This window comes from Phoca vitulina, unplaced genomic scaffold, assembly GCF_004348235.1.
Source record: "Phoca vitulina isolate PV1807 unplaced genomic scaffold, GSC_HSeal_1.0 scaffold8, whole genome shotgun sequence".
NCBI classification, from domain to species: domain Eukaryota; kingdom Metazoa; phylum Chordata; class Mammalia; order Carnivora; family Phocidae; genus Phoca; species Phoca vitulina.
Genome location: NW_022589711.1, coordinates 69,111,736 through 69,138,167, shown reverse-complemented (window position 1 = coordinate 69,138,167; position 26,432 = coordinate 69,111,736). Strand labels below are relative to the sequence as shown.

Sequence of the window (26,432 nt, the reverse complement as noted above, 5' to 3'; positions counted from 1 at the left end):
GGAACTGCATGGAGCATGAAGGATAAATACAGATACGTGAACAAAACCAGAATTTGCTTAGGAAGAAAAAGAAGATATTTCATAGAGAGGAGAGAGAATAGAAGAAAGGAGGGCCAAACCACTGGTTCTCAACCCAAGCTGCACATTAAACCACCCTTTTAAAACACTAATTAAAATCCAGTATCTTCTGGATGCATTGGGGCAGAGGTTTGGTCTCCAAGGCTCTTGGTGGCCCTGCCCGTTTGGCTTTGGGTGGTCCTATCCCTGCAGACGCTCAGTGCCTGTGTTGTGTGCCTGAAGCCCATTGCAGTACTGGCAGCTCAGCCTGTTTGGGGCTGCAGGGATGGCCCCACCCCAGTGACTCTACTGGGCATTGCCCTAATAGGGAGCTCTCTGCAGTGGCCCCCCACTTGGGGAAAGCCCTCTTGAGCCCTTTTATAAGAACACTAATCCCATTCATGAGGGCTCCGCCTTCATGACCTAATCACCTCCCAGAGGCCCCACCTCCTAACACTATCACATTGAATATTAGGCTTCAACATACGAATCTGGGAGAGACAAAGGGATTCAGACCATAGCACCATGGAACTTGTTTAAAGTAAAAACTCCTGGACTCAATCCTAGTCATTTAGATTCAGTAGGTCTAGAATGAAGCCTAGGAATCTGCTTTTTACACAACTCTACCAAGTGGCTCTGAGGTAGAATCTCGTTAAATAAGAGGAGCTTCTTTCAAACATTCATGAAATTTGCTCTGCACACATTTGCACCCAGGGAGCCTGCATTATTGAAGGGGTACAGAGGTCCACATGCAACACTAGGAGGATGCACAGGAATGTCCACATGGGAAAATGGATGGGTACAAAGTAACAACCACAGGAGACAAAGGGAAAGCACTGATCCATTAGACACTGAAGAGGCACATGAAAGTGTTCATAGGGGATATTAAATGGAGCACCTAAGGATAGCCACATGGGTAAAGGAGGGGCACACAGGTCTGGACCTGGAAAGGCCGCATAGAAATGTCCCCATGAGACACTGACAGGTAACATGTATCCACAAGGGGCTCTGAAGGGGCACATGGGTTCTTATGCGACACTGAGGGAAAAGGCTTGGCAGCCAAAGTTTGAGTGTCAGTTCTGCAGGGAGCCCTTTCTATCTGTGCTGGCAGGCTAGGACTTCCGTCTCCTGGGCGAAGAGTGAGGTTAAGATGAGCTCAGGAAGGAGGGGGGCTAAGGAACAGGAAGCGCTATGACTTCCTGAGGACAGCTTCCAGAAGTGGCACCTTGGTACTGTTTTAAAGAAACATGAAGTTCGTCAAACAGTAATATATCATTAAAAATACACAAGCAGAAGCCTTCGGAGGAGGGCGCTCTGTGCTTGACCTTCCCCACCCCAGCAGTGGGCTAGACCCCATGCTGTCACTCCTGTCAGAAGGCTACTGGCCATGCCCCATCGCCACGGGGCCGTAGCCCTTGTGCCGCCTGTAAGAGCTGGTCTTCTGTGGTAGAGCGGAAGAGCCCTAGACTCCGGGAGCAGGAAGAGATCAAGTGGCCCTGTGAGACTGTTTGAGTGTGTGGTGACGCACCTCAGAAGGAGATCTTATGAGCTGTGTGCTCTTGGGCAGGCCAATTAACTTCGATCAGAATTTCTCTTCTGTAAAGTTGGGATTCTAAGAGCTGCATGGCAGTCAGAGTAGGCAGAGGATGGAAGTGAGATCAGAGCCCTTTCCTCCCCCTCCTCCAGGCCTTCTGCCATTAGCCCTGCAGCCCAGAAAACTGCTCGGCTCAGTGGGTTTAACCCCGGGTGGATGATAAACAAGGACCAGGAAGTTTGCTTGGATGGGAGGAGGGAGAGAACAATTCAAGTATAACCTCCTAGGGAAATACTTTTCTATTATTCTTCCCACACCTGTAGAATGTATACTGCCCTGCTTTCCACCCCTTTTGTACCTTGCCCCTTTGTTTTCAAGGAACCTGTGATTTTTTATTGCATTTAAATTTTATTATACATTGGGCTCCCCCACAGGACTGGCCCTGAATAGGCAGAGGCCCATACTATAAGTCCTTGATTTTCAGTGCTGTGAGTTCCTGGCACCTCATAAGGGAGCAGTAAGTGTTTGGGAAGGAAGGGATGGAGAGAGAGAGAGAGAGAGAGAGAGAAGGGGGCTGGTAGAAGCACCATGCGGTGGTAGTAGTACAGGAAGGGAGGGGGCATGAGTGTGTGCTCAGGGGAGGAGTGGGAAGGGTGGCCTCATTGCCAGACCCCACTACTGGAGGGCAGGCCTGAAATGTTTCATTTAGGAAATGAGAGTGGTGCTGGAGAAGGTGAGGAGTTTCCACAACTCATCCCGTGTGGCAATTCAGCCTACACCAGGTCCAGCCAACACAGCAACTGGCCAGTGTTCTTGGCAAATCTGGGTATAGGTGTATGGCCAAGAAGTTTGTTTTAATCTGGTGATATGCATACCAGTGTGGGACAGGAGGTCTGGGGGCTAGTCTGGCTTCTCAATAAGTTAGTCGCTGTCCCTGTCCTGGGCTGTCCTGAGAAGGGCAGAGCCAAGCCTTGAGTACCTGCCAGGCAGGGTGTGAGATGCTGAGGGCAGACACCCTGTGCATTTGTCTCAGTAACTCAGCGTCTCAGTATTAAACTGGTGCTTTGTCAATGTTGTAAGATTTGTCAAATTCACATATACTCCTCCTGTTTCTGTGGGTTTGCAGTTTTTCCTCTGTCTTCAAGAAAGAACGTTCTGGGCTTCCTGTGGGGAACTGCCCTGCCACAGTTCCCTCTTGTCTTCGTGGGACAGTCATAGGTAGAATTTTAGCTAAAAAAAAAAAAAATTTTAACTCAACAAGTAGTCAAATTACAAGTTTGGTTTGACTTTCAAACTCACAAAACTGTGGAAACTTAATTACAGAATCCATTGTAAACAGAGTCCCACCCACAATGAGGTCAGCCTCCTTTTCAGACAAAGGACCAAATTAATTGTTTGAAAGAGGAAATCCAGCTTCAAATGTCCAACAGGCAGATCTGCCTTTCTTTTCTATTCCAGAGCGCAGCTAAACAGTCTCTGCCGGTCTACAAAACAACACCCTTTGGCTGCAGGATGTTTTCCCCCACAAAGAAATGTGAGAACAAAATAATTTTTGAAGGGTTGTTGTATCTAGATCGGTGCCTCAGAAGCTTTTAGGTCACTTCGATTGAGCACAGAGGAAGACAGGGCTGTGTGATTGGCCAGGAGATAAAGGCACATGATCTGTTTGCACCTCCATTATCTAACTAATGGGGGTCACTATGACTGACTGTGACCAAGGTTAGTCATTCTGACAGATGCACCTGTGGAGACTTGGGCTAAGAGGTTTTGCTTGTCCCTTGACTGAATTCGATGGCATCCTTTTTGGGGGTGGGGGGTGGGGGGTTTGAGTAACCAATTTATTACTTCCCAGTAGGTTTCTTGCTTTTCAATTCCTGTTAAACAAGCAATGGGAACACACATTTGTCTTCTTTGGAAAGTGCATTTACAACCAAGCTAATTACCTTGTTTCTCCACTGGCCAAAGACAAGGGTTATTGGCGGTGTTAGGATCCTTTCTAAACATACCGAATGTAATCTTATAGGCTGACTAACTGAAAAAAGGAATAAGATAAAGAAAAGAAATGAAAACCACACCACAGCTTTAACCTTGGTGATTAGGGAGGGACAGCAGTGTTGTGTTAAGATGTTAGGGAAGAGAGGAATTTGATACTAATACTGTTTGTCGCTTGCATTTCTCCCCCAAATACCTTTAGGCAATGATTCCACTTAATGTAACATTTTAACTACAAATGGTTTCTATTAAAAAAGTGTTTGTCAGTCTGGCTTTGATCAGCAGTTTTAAACAACTGGATGGATTCCCAGCCTTAGCTGTTTTCCCAGAAAAGCTGCCTTCTCCCACATAGCACAGCTCGTTTGTAGACAGATGTAGATTATTCTCCACATGAGGACGTCTTCTGGGTATTAAGTATTTTTCTATAAAGTCAAATGAAATAGCAAGATTGGACGAGACATATGAGGAGAGTATAAGGAGTCAGAATGGCAGAGTTTCTTGCTGGGACTCTCTTGGCAATTTTTCCTAATGTTTGTGCTGAGGGTTCTCTGGTAGAATTTATTAGCTCCTTTAGTAACAGTCAGATTTTCATTAGAAGCATAATTGTATGTTACTGACTACAAATAACTAATATTTTCAAATGTTTTCTAAGTGCCAGCCACTGTTTGAAACCCTGCACGAATATTATAACTTTAAATATCACAACAAACCTGATGAGCGCAGTCTTACTACTCTCGTTTTACAGATGAGAAAAAGGAATGTAACTGTTCCCTGACAAAAAAACTACAAAATGGTAGCATCAGAGTTCCAGGCAGTGTGGCTCCAGAACCCATGATATTCAGAGTGGGGTCTGTGGGCCAGTTATAAATGCAGATTCTTAGGTCCCCAGACCTCCGGAGTCAGAATCTGCATTTTAATAAGATCTCAGGAGATTCATTTGCACAGTAAAGTTTAAGAAGCTCTGGTGTACTATCTCCTTTTTGACTGGATTAATTTGGGCAAGACATTTAACTTCTCTGACCTTCAGATTTCTTATCTGTAAAACAGATATAATAGGACAGTCTTTGTAGATGCGTTGTGATAACACAAAACAATGTTGTGAAGAGTCTGGTGCTTGGAGAGTGCTTGATGCCTAGGCAGGGGGATGGGGCTTGAGCATTCCCAGACTTCAAAAACAGTCAATGATGTTATCCAAAGAACTTAAAAAGCCTATCCACTACTCTACTTCCCCTTGCTCCAAATATTCTTTCCACTACTGAACAGTTGAGTGACTAAAATTTACAGAAACTTTTTTTTTAAACATTTGAATTTATGGTAGTACCTCCTGGCTCCAAGTCTAGTACCCTTTTTTCTAGGTTGATTTGATTGTCTTTTTTTCCTTTTAAAATTATTTCTGTGATGCAAAGTATATCATACACGGGGCACCTGACTGGCTCAGTCGGAAGGGCATGTGACTCTTGGTCTTGGGGTTTTGAGTTCAAACCCCACACTGGGTGTAGAGATTGCTTGAGAAATAAATAAATAAACTAAAAAAAAAAACATACATGTAGAAGATACTATAAAACATGTATGTATAATATAAGACATATGTGTATAATATAAACAATAATCATAAAGTCATAAAACAATATTGCCTATTATAAGACCTTGATCTAGAACAAGATCGATTACCTTGTCGAGGAACTTGGATGCTCCCTGTGTGCTCCGTTTGCTCCCAGAGAAAACAGCTATCTTGACTTTTGCTTTAGTTTCTTGCCTTTTAAAAAATAGTTTTACCACTTGAATTCTATGTACAAGGAATTATACGGTAAATATTCTTTTGTGACTTGCTTCTTTCACTCAATCTTATTATTTTTACACTTCTTTCATGTTGATGTATGAAGCTGTAATTTATTAAAATTTTCATTGCTTTTAAGTATTTAATCATATAAATATTCCAAAGTTATCCACTAAGAAGACTTTTGGGTGGTTTCTCATTTTTTGGATAGTTAGGTCTGCCACGAGCACGTTCATCTATGTCCCCTGAAGCATATGCCCATTTACATGGGTTGTAGGTTATGCTCATGTCACTTGACTAGGGAAACATTCCCAGCACCAGCACCAATTTATAATCCCACCTACAGTAAAAGAATTCTTAGTGCAATGCACACTCATCAACACTTAGTATTGTAGGAGTTTTGGGCTAGTCTAGTTGGGGTATAATGGGAAGTCATGTGGCTTTAATTTGTATTTTCTAATAGTGAGATTGAGTATCTCTTGGTATGTTATCGTTCATTTAGGGTTCCACTTTCTGTGCAGGAACTGTTCACATCTTTTTTAACCTTCTTTTTCTATTAGATTGTTTTATTCTTATGAATTCATGGAAAATCTCCACATATCCTGGATACATGTCCTTTGTTGCTTACATGCATTGCCAATATCTGCTGGTATTTTTGTGGATTTTCTTTGCATTCTCTTAATGGTGTGCCTTGATAAGCAGATATTCTTAACTTTTTTGTAGTTGCCTTAATTAATCTATTCCTTTATGGTTTGTGCTTTTTATGTCTTAAGAAATCCTTTCTTACTCCAAGTCATAAACATGGTATGAAACTCCATTTATTTAGGTCTTAACATTTTTTTTTGGTATGGAGTGAGGTAGGATGTCCCATGTTATTTTTCTTCCATTTGGATAACCAACTGTCCCAGAACCTCTTATTGATAAATCCACTCTTTTTCTGTCCATCTGTAGTACTAACTTGGTCAAATATCCAGTATCCATATATGCATAGGTCTTTTCTGTGAGTTCCCGATTTTGTCCTTTGATCTATTTGCCTGTTCTTTTGTCAATACTACACTGTCTTCTATAAATAAGCCATCTTACCTTCTCCTTCAAGAGAGGAGGAATCGGGCACCTGGGTGGCTCAGTCGTTAAGCGACTGCCTTCGGCTCAGGTCATGATCCCAGGGTCCTGGGATCGAGCCCCACATCGGGCTCCCTGCTCAGCGGGAAGCCTGCTTCTCCCTCTCCCACTCCCCCTACTTGTGTTCCTGCTCTCGCTATCTCTCTCTCTGTGTCAAGTAGATAAATAAAATCTTTTAAAAAAAAGAGAGAGAGAGAAGGAATCTTGGTTATTCTTGTCATTTCTTTGGTTTTCTTGGCTTCAATATTAGAAGCTGGTGCTAGATAATTTCTGTGGCTCCTTCTAACTCTAAAAGATTTATTTGATTCTATATCACAGCATGTTGTGTAATCACATGGTGGTTTTCTTTGACGATACCATCGGATTTAGCAATTATTTTACCAAACTATATTAATCTTTTAAAATATTTTTACATGGTTCTCCTATTAAATTAATACCTGTCCTTTTGTTTGTTTGTTGTTGAGAATTTTAATGCTCTTACACTCTACCATCACTTTATGACAATGGCGTTGTTGATATATAAGTATTTATAGAGTATTAACATGTGCCTGGCAGTTGCCTGGGTTTACAGGAAATGTAACAAAGCGTAAGTCACTGTCTCTGGTGCAGAAGAATACATATTTTAGCTGGGGAGACATAGCAATGACCCAGTGCTATCTCTGACTACATCTGGATTTGGTTTGTTAGTTTTCAGAAACTCAAGTTTTTGTGGGTTATTTTCTCCATATGAAAAATGAAGTGCTTATACTGTATTATTGTAATGCCATTTTCTTAGCTCTAACATTTGATGAATTTCCATATGACAGCTCTTTTTATTCCCTGCCCATGTGAAGGTCTTCAAAACACAGATAATCTGCAAATGACTCATCCAAGAAAACAACTTGGAAGAGACACTTTTTCTACTTTAAAGAAACTTTTTTTTTTTTTAATTAGGAAGAGGGGAGAAAAACCCCTATCTGTGCCAATAAAAAAATAAATCTTGGTGGGTTTTTTTTTTTCCTCTGTTGAAATCAGAGTCTGTATCATAAAGTTCTGTGTTTCTATTAACTTGATATCTTGTTTAGCTGGCAAGCCTGGACTCATACCATGGTAATGTGCTAGCTACTTTGTATGCTATCCCAGTGCTAGCTATGGTAACAAAGAAGCTGAATGAAAACAGTGAGCTCCAACGATCTTTGACACACTTGAATCAAAGTGAAAAAAGCTGAAAGGGAACCTGTTTCCCACATGAATGCTGCAGGGTGAATTTGCTTTGCCCTAAGGAGGCAAAAGGAACTTTCCAACTACGTAGTGGTAAAACCATGACTAGAATTCTGATTTCCAACTCCACCTGGCTCTTTCTCCACATAGAAATGTATGAATCTGACACAGACAGCCTCTTGGGGAAGGCTCTGTGAGAGAGGAGATCCACTCTCTTCTAAACGTTGGAATGATTTTAAAATGATTACTCTAAATGCAAATAGCATTTTCTTAAGAGTCCAGAGAGGGAAGTCATGCCTTGCAGTGCACTACAGAGGTAAATATTCATAGATATAACTCTTTCACTGAGTTCAAGGCTGATAAATATTTCTTCAGGAGATAGAATGTATGGCAGTCAAAAAACATGTCTGATCTATATTAATACCTTTTATGGACTGAATTACGTTCCTCCCCAAATCATATGTTGTAACCCAACCTTAGAATGTGACCAGTATTAAAGATGGGACCTTTAAGGAAGGAAGGAAGGTTAGGAGGTCTTAACTATGGTGTCCTAATCCAACAGGACTGGTGTCCTCATGGGAAAGGCCATAAAAAGACATAATGAGAGGGTAGCCATCAGCAAGCCCAGGAGAGAGGCCTCCGGAGAAGCCAGCCCTTCCAGTACCTGGCTCTTGGACTTCTAGCCTCCAGACCATGACGAAATAAATACCTGTTGTTTAAGCCACCCAGTCTGTGATGGCTCGCTATATGGCAGCCCTAACAAACGAATATAGTATCTACTGAATCTCCTTTTCTGAAATTTTCTCATGATTATTTTGGGAACAAGAAGAATTGTTTTATTGACTTAATTTATAAAAATACTCTGGCTGAAGCCTCCTGCCCCTACCAAACAAAGCACACACCCCTTGGCTCTAGCTACTGCTCTGGTACTGCAGAGCCTCTTTTTTTTTTTTTCTTTAATTTATTATTTGATTTTTTCTTTTTAAACATTTTATTTATTTGTTTGAGAGAGAGACCACAAGTTGGGCGGGGGGTGGGGGGCGGCATGGAGAGAGAAGGAGAAGCAGACTCCCCGCTGAGCAGGGATCCGGACTCCAGACTCAGGCTCGATCCCAGGACCCCGAGATCATGACCTGAGCCGAAGGTAGATGCTTAACGACTGAGCCACCCAGGCACCCCATGCAGAGCCTCCTACTCTCCAACACCATCATGCCCTCTGGAATCTTGCTCAGGGCTGGGTGAGGGGGATGCTGTAAATTAGGGTCACCCAGACTCAAGATGCAGGGGGATTGCGATTTTCAAGTCAACATATAATATATAATTAGGTAAACAAATATCAAGAATATTTGGGTGAAAATATGTAGCCATGGTGGAAAATTAATGTTGATTTGGAAAATACAAGCAAGGCAGATGCTAATTTTCTTAGAATTAAGATAATGACTCTTTATTTTTTCAGCTTGTTTTGTTTTATTTTTAATGCAGAGATCTCTGAATTGTCATTAGGGGTATTTGCCTGAAGTTATCTTGCTGTTTCTCTTGTTCATATTCTTTAGATAATGCTCTCTAATTTGTGCTGAGTGTGATTCAATTTCACCAAATTTGAATTTTGTAAAATGCATCTCACGTTTTTTCTCTGACCTTTATTTTTTTTTTTTTAAGGATTTTGTGGTCAAAAAAATTTAACAGTCCTCTTCTCCCCTGCAGCTCAAGGTACTTATTTTTATTTACTTGTTAGAATTTATTGCCGACTACTATGTGTCTGGCACTGTGTTAAATGCTTTTTATGCATTCTAGCATTTAATTCTTGCACTGTAATTGTGAGGCATGTGCCCATCAACTTGATGTGTAAGAACCTGGGATCAGAAAAGTTCACTTAAGGGATGATCCTAAGCATGAGTAGTGGCTGAGCTAGGATTTGGAAACAGATCTGTTGGGTCATTTAACCACTGGGTACTGCTGCCTCACAGCCTTCCATGGCTCACATGCACGATGAGTCTCCCAGACTAGCATACATACTGCAGGGTGTCTCAAACCACTTAACACAAAATCTTTTACGGGTGTGTGTGTGTGTGTGTGTGTGTGTGTCTAAGTGGTGGACTCTCTTGAGAAACTTGTTTCCCACAAAGCACATCCTGGAAAAACATAAAAACTGGAGAAAAGTGACCCAAATATATCAGTTTTAATTGATGAAAAGGATATTTTTTTACAGAGTACAACTAAAATACCATCTAAGACATCAAATTCTTTGTAATTAATAAGAAAGCCTCTTTAAAACCTATTTAATGGTGACTGTTTGGGTTCACCCTAGAAGCAGAGCCTGAGATGGGCATGCTTGTGCGGGAGGGGGAACCATGAACTGGGAAAGGGCAAGGGGAGAAGGCTAGGCAAGGATGAGGCCTCACTGGGAGCCTCCCTTCAAGATGATCCCATAGGGAGCTCTGGAGCATGAATTGCACCACATTGTTTATCCCATATTGAGACAAGGGGACTGGTTTTTTGTAGTCCTGTGTCATTCAGTCATTGGCTTCACACTGATCCTGTGTGTGATGAGGTGGGAGGGCAAAACTTTTTTTTTAAGGTTTTATTTATTCATTTGAGAGATAATGACAGAGATAGTGAGAGAGAGCACAAGCAGGGAGGAGAGGGAGAAGCAGGCCTCCCGCTGAGCAGGGAGCCCAATGCGGGGCTCGATCCCAGGACCCCAGGATCATGATCTGAGCCAAAGGCAGATGCTTAACTGACTGAGCCACCCGGGTGCCCCAAAACTTCTTGAGGCAGCACCTCTTGGCCGGGGACAATTCTCTGGAGGTACACAGCAGCTGGGTGGGGACTGAGGCCCTAGCTGGGCAAAGCAGATCTGGGTGACACATCAACAGCACCCACCATATCCTCCTCATGTATTTGTCAGATCCATTTGCTTCTTATATTAAGTTCACTCCATCAATGTATAGATTTTTCAGGATCCTTTTCGATCACAGTTTCTAAGGAAAACTTGCAAAGGCAGATCTGTTGGGATGCACTGTAGTCCCCGCTGCTGCAGTTGGTCCTGGGGTGGCAACTGACACTCCATCATTTTCCTCCTCCTCTTGTCTTAGATTCCCATCCCTTTCTGTCAGTACTTATGCTAGTCCGCATGGCTGGCCTGGTTAAGTGACCCAGACCTTCCTCCCTGGGGTGGTCTGAGCCACTGATGACCATGGCTTAAACAGGCTGTGGTTGTTGCTCTGGTCCGTGTGCAGCCAAAACTGGGCATGGAAGTGCTAATATAAGCCCCAGCCAAATCTATTCCTCCCTAGCCCATTATGGAGTCCAAGATCCACCTTCTCGTAATCATCAGAGTCAGTTACTCCTGCCAGTATGCCAACTTTTGGTGTGTCCCCTGCTCTATTGGCACTAGCGGCCTAAAATGACGAGGGGGCAGCCGTAGCTTTAGATTTAGTGATACTCTTACTCTGTGCTTGGTGTAATTGACCTCCTGGTGGGAACCAGGACATTCAGACCCAGGCAGATGACAGTTGCAGGAATAGGAAGTATAAATTTCCCAAGTGTGTCTGAAAGTGATGGTAAGTACTTCTACCTCTTGTTTTCTAGACTTGTGTATTCTACTTATTGGATTTAGCATCACCTCCTGGCAATTGGTTTAAGGTATATATTGCACCTTGAAGTTTAGTACCCCCATCATTGTGGGTTGTTACCTCCAAGCTGTTGGCTCAGCTGCACCTTCAATAAGCCATTTACCGCTCTGTTAGTGGTCAGCATTTCTGGAAGGTAGAGTATGTGGTAGGGTCAGTGGATCCCTTTGTCATTTTCCTACAAAGTCACCCCCTCCATGAACTCAGCTGTAAAGGGGGTCCTTTGGTCTGAGGTGATATTACATGGGATCCCATGTTGGTAGATTAGCCTTTACGGGGCGGTCCTGACTGAAATATTATAGGCAAGAAAGGCAAATCCTTACTCAGTTAGGAAGAAACATCCTAGGGAGGGAGGGATATGATGTAATCAGCTTGCCACCAAGTGGTTGGTGAGCCCTTTCATGGCACGGTGCCATGTCAGGGGCTCAACATTTGTCTTTGTGCTGATAGGGTAGATACTGAGCAACGGTCAGTTTGATGAGAGAAAGTCCATGCAGTTGCGTGTATGCATACCTCCCTCTCTGCCATCATGGTTACTCTATTCATCAGCCATTGATTGCACAGTCACTTGGGTGGCTGAGACAGTTGCTGGCTGAGTCATCCTGTCCCTTGTTTGTTAAGTGCCTCTTCTGTGATGCTGTTCTCTGGTGGGCATATGGTGCAAAAAATCCCCATCCTCCCATAGATCCATTCGTGTGTTTCTTTTCTGGACCTCTTTACTCTCAACTTTACAATCTTGCTTCTTCCAGTTTCCTAAGCCATTTGCTTTCCCAGTTAGTCTGCGTATATCCTTAATTCACGTCACCTTTCTCTTCACTCCAAGTTCACAACCAGGTGCAATAGTACCGGACCAGGTACTGAAGCTCTCCCACCAAGAGGATGTTCTCTCTGCACTGTCTTTCTGATACTCTGATCATCCAGCCACACAACCTTGTGTGTCTTTTCAATACTGTGTTAAATCAGACAATATTATTTTACAAAAGCAAAAGCTATAGTCTGTGTTTCATCATCAACACTCTTCATAATGGATAGTTGACATTTTGGCTGCCCGCCATCCAAACGTGCTTCTTATTTGAGGAGACTCTCAACAATAGTGAGGGGTCAAGCCTCAACTCCTGCTACAGAAGCCAGAGGAGATGGACATTACACTCCCTGTGCCCATGGCAGATCAAGGGGCCAGGCAGATGCCTCTACCAGTGGTTGACTCTCAAGTGGGATCAGACGGCCAACAGTCACCCCAACTGCAAGCATGTCTCCACAGCAACAACAGCAGAGGCAAAGTCCTAAGAGCTAGTTTCTGTGAAAAGTTCTTGGCTCTGCTTTCCTCCCTTGTTTTGGCAGGGATCTGGATCTCTGGCCTTTTCTCCATTCTGCTGCAACCCAAGACTGTTTCAGTGATTTCCTTTTCTTACTAAATTATTCGGAATCAGTTTCTGCTTCTGCCACCAAGAACCAGGACTAATATACACTCCTTTGTTAGCAACAATCAAGCGTCTGACAAGGTAGGTAGTGCTAGGTAACAGACACAGAAAGACATCAACTGTGGCCCCAACTGTGGCATAAAAGAGAAATGCCAGGCCAAGATAAAGTAAGTAGATGAATCTGTGTGGCAAACATTCAAGGTGGGGAAGGGTCTCGTTAAAGGGGAGAGACTTGAATTAATGTCCAAGGTAGCTGATACCTAGTTTTTTGTTTTTGTTTTCTTTTGTTTTTTAAAAGATTTTATTTATTTATTTGACAGAGAAAGACAGCGAGAGAGGGAACACAAGCAGGGGGAGTGGGGGAGGGAGAAGCAGGCTCTCCATGGAGCAGGGAGCCTGATGCGGGGCTCGATCCCAGGACCCTGGGACCATGACCTGAGCCGAAGGCAGACGCTTAACGATTGAGCCACCCGGGCGCCCCTGATACCTAGTTTTTGAAGTTACCAAAATACGCTGGCACCATATTTAGCCCGATTATCTTGTTTGTAAACTCCAGGGGTCAAAGTCTACCTAATGTGAACTATCAGCTCTCATTATCTTTCAGTTCATGTGCCTTTCTTCCCCAGACCATGAAACAGTTTGAAAAGGAGAAATAATCATATCCGTACTACCACATTCAGCAGGCCAACAAAAATTTTCTTGTTTTCTTTTTCAGAATAATATTTTCCTTAAATTCACTTCCAAACCACTCTGAAATCAATATTTCCTCCCTCCCTCCCTCCCTCTTTCCCTCCCTCCCTCCCTCCTTCCTTCCCTTCCTTCCATTGTTTTTTCTTCTTTCAAAATTTTCATTTTATGAACATTATTATTCAAAATATTATTTCACTTTAATATATATCATTTTAGAGGAATTAGAAGAGGAAGAAAAATGTAAAACAGAAAGCAGTAATCATCAGTAGTCATTCTTGCCATAGGCTTTTTGTTTTTGGTTCTTTGATATATTTCCTTCAGGATTTTTTTCTTGTTCACTCAAATCTATATTAACAAAATTGTGACAAAGAATTAGTAATGCGAAAAGATTTATGCATGTATAATTTATGTATATATAATAAATGTATTATATATTCTGCTTTACCCATTTAATATTTTCATTTTCCATTTTATAAAACCACTTGAAGGTGTCATTTTTATTACATAATATTCTAGCATATGATATAACATTTTATCTGTTCCTCTAACATCATTTGGATTGTTTCTAAATACTACAATCAAAATAATATTATGGGGGCACCTGGCTGGCTCAGTCGGAGAAGCATGCGACTCTTGATCTTGTGAGTTTGAGATCCACGTTAGGTATTGAGATTACTTAAATAAATAAACGAACTTTTAAAAAAAAGCTAAAAAGCAGAGGCATCTGGGTGGCTCAGTCAGTTAAGCGTTTGACTCTTGGTTTCTGCTCAGGTCGTGATCTCAAGGGTTGTGAGATGGAGCCCCATGGCTGGCTCTGAGTTCAGTGGGGAGTCTGCTTGAGATTCTCTCCCTCTGCCCCTCCCCCCACTTGTGCACACTCTCTCTCTTTCTCTAAAATAAATAAATAAATCTTTTTAAAAAACCCAAAAATTAAAAAAAAATAGTACTATAAATGTTTCATTTGTTCATGAATTTTCCCCCACGTATCAAATTGCCCTTTTACTTTAGCAGAACTACAAGGTGAAGGGATATAAAAATGTTGGGGCAGCTGGGTTGTACAGTCAGTTGAGTGTCTGACTCTTGGTTCAGCTCAGGTCATGATCTCAGGGTCATGGGATTCAGCCCCACATCGGGCTCTACGCTTGGCATGGAGTCTGCTTGGGATTCTCTCCCTCCCTCTCCCTCTGCCCCTCCCTGCCACACTCCACCCCCACAAATAAATATTTTTTTTAAAAAAAGATATAAAATGTTAAGTTTATTAAAGCCTAGTGTCACATCGTTTTCAGAAAGCTTGCACTATTTTACACTTTCAGTAGCACTTACATGAGTACCAATCTCAGTACTGTAGTTTTTAAAAATTATTACTATAATCATTATAATTTCAGTGTTGTTTTAACAACCTTTAAGTTATGACTTCTGTTCCTGCTTTGATCATCAGAGTTGTCACTCATCTGTCATTCCAGATTTACAAATGTACAGCTTGTTAGGGGAGAGGTGTAGATGATTTTTAAAATATATTTTTTATCAGAAAAATGTCTAGTTTGAGTTAACGTTTTCTAGGAAAGGAGAAAGACTACATTGACTGTATTTTCTTTATATGACTCAATAACCCCATGTGTATATTGTCTGTTTTCTGTATAAGCAAATTATGTGGATATATTTTCTATATCAGGTTGTAAATTGTCTATTGCCGGATCCTCTTTCAAACTTAGGTAGTTTAATCTGAATCTAAAGATCATAAAAGTATTTTCTTGTCTCCAAAAAGCAATTTTCCCCAAAGCAGTTTGAAAGCTATAAAACTTGCAATTACTAGATAAGTTCACTGGCGAAATAAGACTTTTGGGGCTGATAAGTTATATGATTTGTATAGAAAAGGATTTCAGAAGACTACGAAGTAGCACTTGAAATACCACTAACCCAGACAACATGTGGAAGAGAAATTGCTTTGGTTTCCTTTCTCTACAAAGATGTTGATTCTAAATTGCCTGGATGTCCACACAGTAAGAATATTCTGGATAACATTTTTCAAGTTAAGTGCAACCATGTCCTTAAAGTCTCTTACTATAATATCTAAAATGTGACAAGATTTTAAAGCAAGAACTTTCAGATACAGATATTGTCACCTAAGCTTTTGACCCATTATGGCTGGTTCACATTTAAAAAAAATATTTTCTTTTAGAACCTACTGACTAACATCTTTCCTTTACGCTGAAATCAACTGTTATCTGTAGAAGGGTGAACTCCAGGATTCCCGAATATGCACTCATACACACAAATATGTGCACCCATGGAACTGCACCACATCCTCCCTCAGCTTTCCTTCACTGTATCACCACACTCCAACTAGAACAACCAAGAAACAGGGGCGCCTGGGAGGCTCAGTGAATTAAGCGACTGACTCTTGGTTTCGGCTCAGGTCCTGATCTCAGGGTCCTGGGATGGAACCCCCAGCCAGCCTTGTGCTCAGTGAGGTCTGCTTCTCTCCCTCTCCCTCTGCCCCTCCCTGTGCACTCTCTCTCTCTCTCTCTCTCAGATAAATAAATAAATCTTTTTAAAAAAAAAGAAAAAAAAAACAACAACCAAGAAACAAACAAAATAGTGGCTTCTGCATCTTCTAGTGCAGTTCAACTTGATAACCATAAATGAAGCACCGACCATTGCTTAGCATTATAACCTGGTACTTCAGCGTCAGGGAATTGACTTGAGTGGAGGGTAGGGCAGTCCTTCTAGTCCTTTACACTTTCGTGAACTAAACAGCTAGGTGCTGGATTCAAGCAAGCTTTATCTTAACATCTACATTAACTATGGATTTATAAAGGTTCCAGGCACTTGAAAGTATCTTTTGATGACATTTAAACTAGAAGACGACGCTGGGAAGGTAACCAACAGTCGCATGATTTCATGATAGTAGTATGAACAGAATAATTCAGTTGTTTTTTTTTTTAAAGCAGTAAAACTGCCAAAGAGATTATAAATCAGCATTATTTGGAGGGAAAGTTGGCAACATGTATCAAAGGCCATAAAAATGTCTATCCTTCTTGACTCAGCAATTTCACTACTAGGAATTTATCCTAAGAAAATAATCATAGTCTTGCAAAAAGATTTATGTGCAAAATGTTCATCACATCATTATTTATAAAATAAAAAATTGGAAATAACCTAAGAATCCAGCAATAGGAAAATATTTGGCTGAAACATATAAAATTGATGATATTCAACTATTTTGACCTACAAAAATGGCAATTTTATGTAGTTCAAACTAAGTATATATCCAATATATATTTTTAGATCCAATTTATAGACCAGATACATTGATAAAGAATCATGTAGTAGAAGATATACTTAATGATGTGAAAAACATCACAACATATTGATTAGAGGGGAAAAAATATCATATAACAAAAGAGTGAATAAGACATGTTCTTCTTTTAATGATAGATACATGCCTATGAATTAACATGATTAACATATATTATCTCTGGCTGTGGCACTATGGATTATTTTATATTTATCTTTGTGTCTTTGTTTTACAAATAGCCATGGTAATTATGTATTATTTTTTCAATCACAAAAATACACTAAATCTTACACACATACACTCAGTAAAAAGAAATGGCAGAATATTTCCATGCCATTTTAGTTTGATAGACAAAGCACTTTGCTCCCCTTCACAGCTTTTCACAATTCTTGTCATGGATCCGTTTCCATTTTCAACTGGGCAGATCATCAGGGATGTAAAACAATTTAGTGTCCACCCTTAAATCAAGGTTGGCTTTAGGTTTAGACAGTTAATTTGGAGAGGGGAGATGTGCCCTCAGAAAAAAAGCATTCCCTGTGTTTTCCAGATGGCTGAAGAATCTTTAACAGAGGAAAAGCTCTCAAAAAGATGTTCTTCTTCTCTATAATTAAAAAAAAAAAAAGATGTCTTTCTTCTCTGAGAGGTAAAATTCTCCTTAGTTTGGGGGAAGGACATGGAGCTCATGCACAAAGGCTGAGCATCCAAGGCCCATGTGGGAGCAGTACATGGGGCAGGGCAGTAAAGCCTGAAGTAAGAAGAGCTTGGTACCCCTGCGGACCTACTCTAGTTTACAGTAGGGGACTAGAAACATAAGATAAAAAGAACAAAAGCAATGGGTTTCTAATACCTTTGCACCTTGGAACATGAGTGGTGAATTAAGGGAGTTCTTGGTATTCCCTCTAGTACTTAGGTTCACATTCAGTTGAGAAATCTATTTGAACTGGATTCCAAAATCCACTGGAGAGAGGAAAAACATGTTGAAATATTAAGGTAAATGATTACAAATATAACTTGTTTCAAAACATGTAACATCTTAAAGTATGAATTTGCATACTCTGCAGGACTCTGTCTTCTACTTGAAAATTTTGCAGTCATAATTTAGCAAGTTACTTCATTTGGGAAGTTTGAAACAAGATACTTCTTCCCTTCTCTCCCTCTCCCTCTGCCCCTCCCCACCTCTAAAAATAAATAAATAAATCTTTAAAAAAACCGGGGGTGGGGGGTGCACCTGGGTGGCTCAGTCGTTAAGCATCCGACTCTTGATTTTGGCTTAGGTCGTGATCTCAGGATCATGATACCAGCCCTGCTTGGGGCTCCTCACTCAGTGGAGAGTCTGCTTGAGATTCTCTCCCTGTCCCTCAGCCCCTCCCTCCTGTCAAAATAAATAAATAAATCTTAAAAAAAGAAAAAGAAAAAGAAGATAGTTCTTTGCTAAGGCCCTCCAGATGAACTTCTTGGATCCACTCAGGAATTCAGAATTCCTATTTCAGTGATAATGAAGGGAGTTCTTTCCTAGGGTTTTATAAAACAAAGAATTGAGAAAAACACAAGTGACATTATTGGTAAAATCTATAGACTTCTAAATAGTTCATGTGGACAGGTATTATGACATATATAAGTGTCATGTTAACTACTGATTCCTGTACTCAGTGACTAGTAATAGCACCAGCTGCAGAGCTAAGCTGCCTGGGCTTGAACACCAGCACAGCCACTTCTGGGCTGTGTGACCTTAGTCAAGCTACCTAACCTCTCTGTGTCTGTTTCTCTATAAAATGAGTATAGTAATAGTGTAGTATAGTATACGATAGTATACTATAATATAGTGTAGTATAGTAATAATAACCCCCTTGATGGATTATTGTGAAGACTTGAAATGAGTTAAAATATGTAAAGTACTATAATAACTGGACCTAGGAAATGAGAGGGAAGTGTTAGCTCCCAGTATCTTAGTACTTCTCTGTCTTCTACATCAGTAGTTATTAGGTTTTTGATTTTTTTTTTTTCTGATCCATCACAGTGAGAAACACTGTTACCTTTTCATCAGTAATGGCAGCTTAGTATGGCAGTGATTTTTAAAGGGAGGGTAAGGAAACTTCCCTTTTGTGTGTGTGTGTGTGGCGGGGGGGATATTAGACTGTTTAGTGGGGTCCCTCACTTTGTAAAAGCTCTATGGATTATTTTCATGTCTACCTCATTTCAGCGAGATGATAGGGTAGCAGAGCTCATTTGGAGACACTGTCCTGCATCATACCCTTCTCATCTGTACCAACCTAACTATCTCCTCGGTGACTTGCTGGTCTTGACAAAACAGTTCCCAGACACACACACACACACCCCAATTTCAAATTATCATTGTCATAATTTTGCTTCTTTTTGCTACAGTTTGCTGATGTTACTAATGCCACACCTACCTTGGGGGTTCTTTCTGCATCTGCGTGCTCCAAGCACTAGCCAATCCACTGTGAGCCCTCAGGGAGTCTCGCTACCTCCCTGAGCAGGAAACAGCTACTCATAGTCTATACTATGGACATATTATGTTATGGAACAGTCCTGTGATTTGGGGTAGGAAGAATCAATAAATGGGGATGTTTTTAAGGCACTGTCTCTTCCCTTGTCATGGGAAAACCCAAAGAGGCCATTTCTCTGCAGTACTCTGTCTTCTACTTGAAAATTTAGCAGTCGGAAGAGAGAACTGCCTTTCCCTCGGGCCGCGAGCAGGACTACACAAGGACTCTCATGGGCTCCGGGCACGTTTGTTTTGAGGGCCCCTTTCTCCATAAAAAAAATATTAAGTCACATTTTATGATTGTGTTGGTATAAAGATGAATATATCAATACTATATATTAAAACATTTTATTCAGCCTAAACATTTAGGGTTTTTTTTTTCTTCTGATTTTAAAAGAAACTAAAATATTTTCATGGGCCCCTAAAAACACTGTGGTCCCAAGCTGTTGTACCCACCATGCCTAATGACAAGTCGGCCCTCGCCACACTTGCCTGGGGCTCAGCGCAGAAGAGACTTGTCCTTTTCCCCAGCCCCCTAGTAGTGCTCACATAAACTCCAAGGCAAAACCTAGAAGGAGCAATTCAATGAGTGGAGAATTGGGTATGTTAGCATCCTACAACTTAGCAGATATTGCTGCATTTTGTCTTGAAGGCTTAATAGTTATCAATGTCTACAACGCCTAACTACAAATGCCAGTACCTTATACCTAGTAAGTGTGGATTGTTAGTTGAATTGCATGGAATTAAATTTTAAAGGGCAGAACTACTCACGTAAGGTGACAAGGTCCTACCCAGTGTCTGGATACTATCATAGGGATACATATGAGGACTCAGGCTTTTTGTCTTACACATACACTTGTCCCTGTCCTTTTATATTTAGAAGCACGCTCCATTATATACTAACTGGGGCAGCACGGATTTGTTATACTGCTATTTATCTCAGAAATCAGTTTAAAAAAATGCTTGTACCTCCATGGTGATGTATTGTGTTTATTTATATATTAACATTTATCTATTTCTGCATTTAGAGTGCTATGGTACATTTTTAGGAAATAAAAGCAAGAGTTACAGATGTATTTTTACACTTCCACACTCCCGGCCAAGGAGCTTTAGCTCTAAACACAAAGACTATGAGCTGATGAGTACTTTGGCATGCTATTCTGAACTCTGTGATTCCTGAAATGTGGTGTTTACTCCATTGTAACTTTCTTTTTCTGCAATTTATTTGGTATTTTGTAAAGTACTTTCAATCATTAATGGTTAACCAAAGTTGTGTAAGTAATAGCACTGAAAATCCTGCAACGTGTCAACAGAATAGTGCCACGCAAACGTGAAGGGACCGAGAAGCTCCTAAAAGAGGTTTTCAGAGTGACATAGGTAGAGATCAACCGCTAGATTTGGGATTGCTGTAGATGTTTAAGAGGTAATAAGAGGACACTGTGAAATATTTTAGACACTGTGAAAATTCAGATGAAATAGATGAACTTCAGAAAATGTATGATATATTAAACTGACTCAAAAAGACTGAAAATCACCCAGTCGAATTGGCAATTAGAGACAGTTAGTGACCTTGACAAGACTGGTTTTAATGCAATACTGGATGCGAGAAGAATAAACAGAGACAGTAAAAATAGACAATTCTATTGAGGAGTTTTGTTGTAAAGGGGAGAGGACCTAAATCTGTTGCACACCCTATCCTACACACACACACACACGCACACACACACGCACACACACGCACGGATTGCTTCGCCACTTGATTGAATTCACCTATTCTGTTAATACTGGATTCTATACTGAATTCTTTTGATGTGATTCCTGCCTAGATAGAGCATGCTTACAGATATTAAGGTGACATCCCATTGGATTATGTGTATCTCTGAAGGCTTTGCCTGTCTCTACAGTCAAGGTACTAATGTTATACTAATGTTCCAAGTTATTCCATTTCTCTCTTTTAAATGTCTAATTGGATTTTTTCAAGATTTCTTGCTTTCCCACCCTTAGTTAGGATCTTATTATCTCATATCTATTACAGCACCATTCCCAGTCTTCCAGCCTTCAGGTTTTTCCCTTGAAATCTGCGTAATTCAGCTAGACCAGTATTTGCCAAGATGGTTTCTAAGGACCGCTAGTCCCATGAGCTACACTACCAAAAAAGGCTTCCATGGCCACCTGAGGTTAGGAAGTGCAGGACCCTGGAGCCACCACCAGCCTCCCCAACACCTCTTTGGAAACTGATGTGCACACAGTGTATTAATGCTTTAAAGGAACCCAAAACCCATTGAGTTTTATTTAACACTACCTTTTACAATGGAAGTCCTTGTGATTAAGTCTGAAAATATGTTGAGAAAGCTGCAACTTATTCTACAATAACTTCAGCATGGACTCGGTCTGTGGCCCTAAAAGAAAGATGCACATTTCAGGGGGTCACCCAGCATTCTAAACTTCAGAACTCGTTATTTAAAATGCTTCTGTTATATGTACCTCAAAAAAAAAATCCTAGTTTGTTAATTGGCATAGTAAATATTAAGAATTTTTTTTATTGGTAAAAATAATGGCTGATTAGCCTGACAAATGATAGGAATGAGTTCTCACTGGGGAAATTAAAGGTATAGAAGATGTGTGGATTGGCTAAAATCTGAGACTCACTTGCATCACAACCTGGTAGCAAGGTCTTGTGTACCCTCACCTACCTCAAACTTCTGCAGTGACTATCATCAGCTACTAAAAAAAAAAAAATCACGAGTCAGGCATTCCCAAGGATTGGTTAAAACAGAGTGTTATTTTTTAAAAATAGGCCCTGTGGATTGGAGAGCACAAGATATGTAAGTGAAGGATAATAGTTGAGGCAAGAACTCTAAATAAAGTCAAGATAAAAGCGTGACTTCCTCTGAGTACACAGATGATTTTGCTTTTCTGATTGTATTACCTCAAGCAAGGGAGAATGGCTAGAGGAAATGAACCTAATGAAAACTTGTCCAGTATACCGGCCTGGAAATTAGTCATGGATCTCTGTAACCCCTACATATCCTCTCAGTCTTATCTAGAACAAAATTATAAAAAAGGAAAATAGTGCCGCTGCCATGTCGATGCATCTAGAATTCACAGAGCCCAGGGAATCCAAGCAAAAGGTGAAAACTTCCAACTGTTCAATGCTCTAATGGGTATTGTGAACTGACTTAAACCTACTTGATGGTTTTTAGGAATCAGATTCTTTTTGGTCACCTCCAACATTTAGAAGGACTTAAGAGCTAGAATTCTCCTCCTCCCACAGCCTAGCCTTCAGATAACAATGAAGTCAAGGGCCACATAGCATTCTGCTACACAAACACACACTTGTCAGCATGGTCATTACCACCCGTCCTTGTTTGCTCTATGAAATCCAAATTCTGTTCTGCCACATGCCCAACCTGTTACCTTTCATGGAAGGCTCACTTCAGGTAAAAGCAATAAATTCTGGCAGTAGAATTCAGCTAACTTCCTAGTTAGAGTCAATTAACAACAATCCTTGGGGAAATCTGCTGGACATGGGAGTATGTATGTTGCAATCCTCAGCCTCCAGGACCATTACAAAGGTGTGAATTACTAGGCTCAGCTTTACTAGATACTTAGATGTTGCTCAGGCTAGCACAGAAATGCTGACACAAAATTCCCAGAGAGTCTGAACATCTTGACCACCACTTGTTTCACCAAAGAATAAATCATTTCTAGAAGTTAATTAGACTAACTAACCAGGCCTCTTCTGTTGACCTAAAAAAGAGATAGTAGGAAAAAAAAAGAGAGATAGTAGAAACACTTGGAGTAGGCTTTTTTAAAGTCACTATAAAGCCTAAGAGTGTATTCTTAATTAAGGTGGATTGTAGACTTAAATTAACATAACTTACTATTCCAACCACTATGAGTCATCTGGTGCTGGACCAGTCTTCCCACCATTAACAACTGGATGTATGTATGCAATGACTGTTTTCAGATGTCGAGCAACAGGCAGTTATGGTGGTCCCTGAGATAAAAATCAAATAAGGTGAGCCCGGTGATCTCCCCCTTTCTGCCTGTAGGAGCTTTTCAGACTGTGGCGCTGAGAGGAGTTACTCAGGCATGGCATGGCCATCTCACCGAGCTGGGGACCAGGAGAAGGTTGCTGCCCAGAGAAATCGACACAGTGGTTCCTGGAGTATCTGCCTAATAATCTGCTTCTTCCTGGATGCAACTTCACGAGGCTAGACTAAAAACTGCTGAGGAAAGAAAAACCACCAGGAAACTATGAGCTGAACAGTTCTTGGCATTTCCTAAGGGCTGGAGTGATCACATTTCTGGGTTTGGTAGGATATTATCTGAGTTTATGTGTCATGGCAAATATCCAGCTAGAGATGTCTTGTTGGTCTTATTTGGGAACTTTGGTTCCTTTCATTTTGGAAAGAGGGTTATCTTGGGAAATATGGGCTGGGGGATGGCAGAGGCAGAGTGGAGTGCAGCAGCAACCTAGGATGCGTGTGGGATCATAACCTCAATTTGACAGCCATTGATCACATGCCTCTCGGGATATAACATGGGGCTAAGCACTGGCAGCCATAGAGACATATATAGGCGTTGAGATAGAAACCTAAAAACCTATAATTAAAATCTGAGTGAAAAAAAGTGCTTTAGTACAGGGGCAATGTTGTAGGAGTCCATCAATTAATTTCAGCTGGAGTGGTGGGGTGAGACTAAGAAGGAAGGCATATGAAGGAAGGAATAAAGTGTTCAGAATTTTTCCAACATGGCTGCTATAGAGTCTTGGGGCTTTTTTTTTTTTTTTAATGTATTTATTTAAGAAAGAGAGAGAGCACGTGCAAAAGGGAGGGGCAGAGGGAGAGAAAGTCTTAAGCAGACTCTGTGCTGAGCGTGGAGCCCAACAAGGGGCTCCATCTCATGACTGTGAGATCAGGACCTGAGCTGAAACCAAGACTCGGGTGCTTTACCACCTGTGCCACCCCAGCACCCTGAGTCTCAGGGCTTTTGCTCTGTGGTCCCCTCTGCTCTTTTTCTACTCCTGGTCTCATTCTGAGAACTCCTAGGATAGCTGCTGCAGGGATCTCTATGTCATTGTCCCCAGAAAGGACTAAAATGGAGTCTGAGCTAAGCAGTCAATGCCTGGGATCAAGAATGGAGTAGTGAGCTCTGAAAGAACTTAGTCCTTTCAAGAATTCTGGAAGCTCAAAAGGAAAGAAGGTTAAATGCATAGATTAAATGAGAGTGAAGAGTGTAAATAGTCCATTGGGAACCACCAAGAACAATAGAGGGACATATCCAGAGATTGCAGAAAGAACGAGCCTCCAGATTGAAGGCTCTGTACAGGAGGAGGAGCTGGAGGCTGAGCGTGCAGAGCTAAGGGTAAGGCCTGGCTGGGAATTTCTATGGGAAGCGTCTGCTAGTCATGGGTTAGAATACACAGCTAGAGAGAAAGGTCTGAATCAAGAAAGATGCTCCTGGGGCACCTGGGTGGCTCAGTCAGTGAAACGTCTGCTTTTGGCTTGGGTCATGATCCTGGGGTCCTGGGATGGAACCCCGCATCGGGCTCCCTGCTCCATGGGGAGCCTGCTTCTCCCTCTCCTTCTGCCCCGCCTGTGCTCTCTCTCTTTCTCTCTGTGTCAAATAAATAAATAAAATCCCTTAAGAAAGAAAGGAAGGGAGGAAGGAAGGAAGGAAGGAAGGAAGGAAGGAAGGAAGGAAGGAAGGAAGGAAGGAAGGAAGATGCTCCTGAGTCTTCGCCATTAAAAAACCCCAATCCCTAGAGATACAGGCAGCTGAGAGAAAACTCAGCTTTATCTAGAATGGGGAGAAAATGAGGAAGATGGAGGCTGATTACCAGGCAAAGCCAGTAAGGACAGGAAAGGAGTAGTCAGTGCTTTAAATTTATGACAAGTTTGTGAAGCACTATGAACTATGAAATCTTGTGGTTGTAACTCATCTCATTCCTACATACATGTACATAGTTTGTACAACTAAGATTTTCTCTATAGTATAAAATAGTTTTGCTTTTGAACTGATGATAAGTAGTCCCTCCATCTCTTATTAATTCTCACTGATACACTTCTACCAGAATTTACCATGTGTTGGTTCCTAAATTATTATCTTCATTTTTTCAAATAGTTTATCTAAGCCTACCTGTTCATGTACATGCTATTAACCACCACATTTCCTGATCCTTGTTCTATCTCATCTACTTATCTCACTTTATTCTGCTTATATATTGAGTTCCAAACCAAAAATTAGCTTTTCTATGGAACCTTCCCTGAGTTCAAATGACATTGATATTGGGTTGTAGTACAGCATTTTTCAAACCCTTTGTTACAACCCATTACTGGGACCTGAAATCAAGCTAGAGAGTTATGACCAATATTTTAAAAAGTGAAATTGAATACAACAGAATTGAAAATATCAGCATGCATCACATGTAGTAATGATAAGTATCATATATATTTACACACATATGGATATTCAAAGGTCTAATGTAAAATGTATTTCTCACCATAGCTTATGGTCAAAAACATCTTGAATGTCAATTGATGCTTCAGAAAGTGTTGGACGATGTGAGGAACTGAGAGATCTCTATCATCCCAATTTCATCACTATAATTTCAGTGTGACCTTGGACAGGTAAGTCCTCCTCATTCTCTGGGCTGTGATGATCTTCTCTGTAAAGTGAGAGGGTGAAGTTTGGTCCCTATAGTTTTTCCAGCTTTAAGCTTTTAGGAGTCTTTGATTCTTGGAACTGCAGGGAACCATGTGGGAAAGGGAAACAGCTGAAGTAGAAAGAGGCTGAATTTCAAGGACGCTGTTTTTGGAGAAGAGTTATCAAATACTATGCTCTGGAGGGCCTGATTTGTGCTCGGCAGTGAGCAAGGTCCTTAACATAGAGTGTTTCTCGCCCTCACGTAACCCAGAACTTTTGCTGAACCAATCCAAACATGATGGTTTGGATTGTGCAATTTGTGGGTGTAGGATTAAAGAACTGAATTCGTCAACAAAATGGAGGGGAGGAGAAACAATGGGGACGAGGATTTTAGGAGAAAGAGTGGCCCGTGAGCCTGGGCCATGAGTGGAAAAAGGCCACCAAAGAGTAGCCTTTGGTGGCTAAAACAGCCAAAGAAGGAACATTAGAGAATAGGAACACTTAAGAGACATTGTTCTTTTTCATTGAGATGGGGAGAAGGAAGAGTTGTGC

The 26,432-nt window shown here is 41.1% G+C and overlaps 1 long non-coding RNA gene across 1 annotated transcript; it reads left to right on the top strand.

The window, feature by feature from the left end:
- Positions 1-12,699: 12,699 nt before the first annotated feature.
- LOC116633581 lies at positions 12,700-26,062 on the top strand. The gene is made up of 3 exons (XR_004299759.1): positions 12,700-12,816; positions 23,285-23,548; positions 25,743-26,062. It is a non-coding gene; the product is annotated as an uncharacterized LOC116633581 (long non-coding RNA).
- Positions 26,063-26,432: the final 370 nt, after the last annotated feature.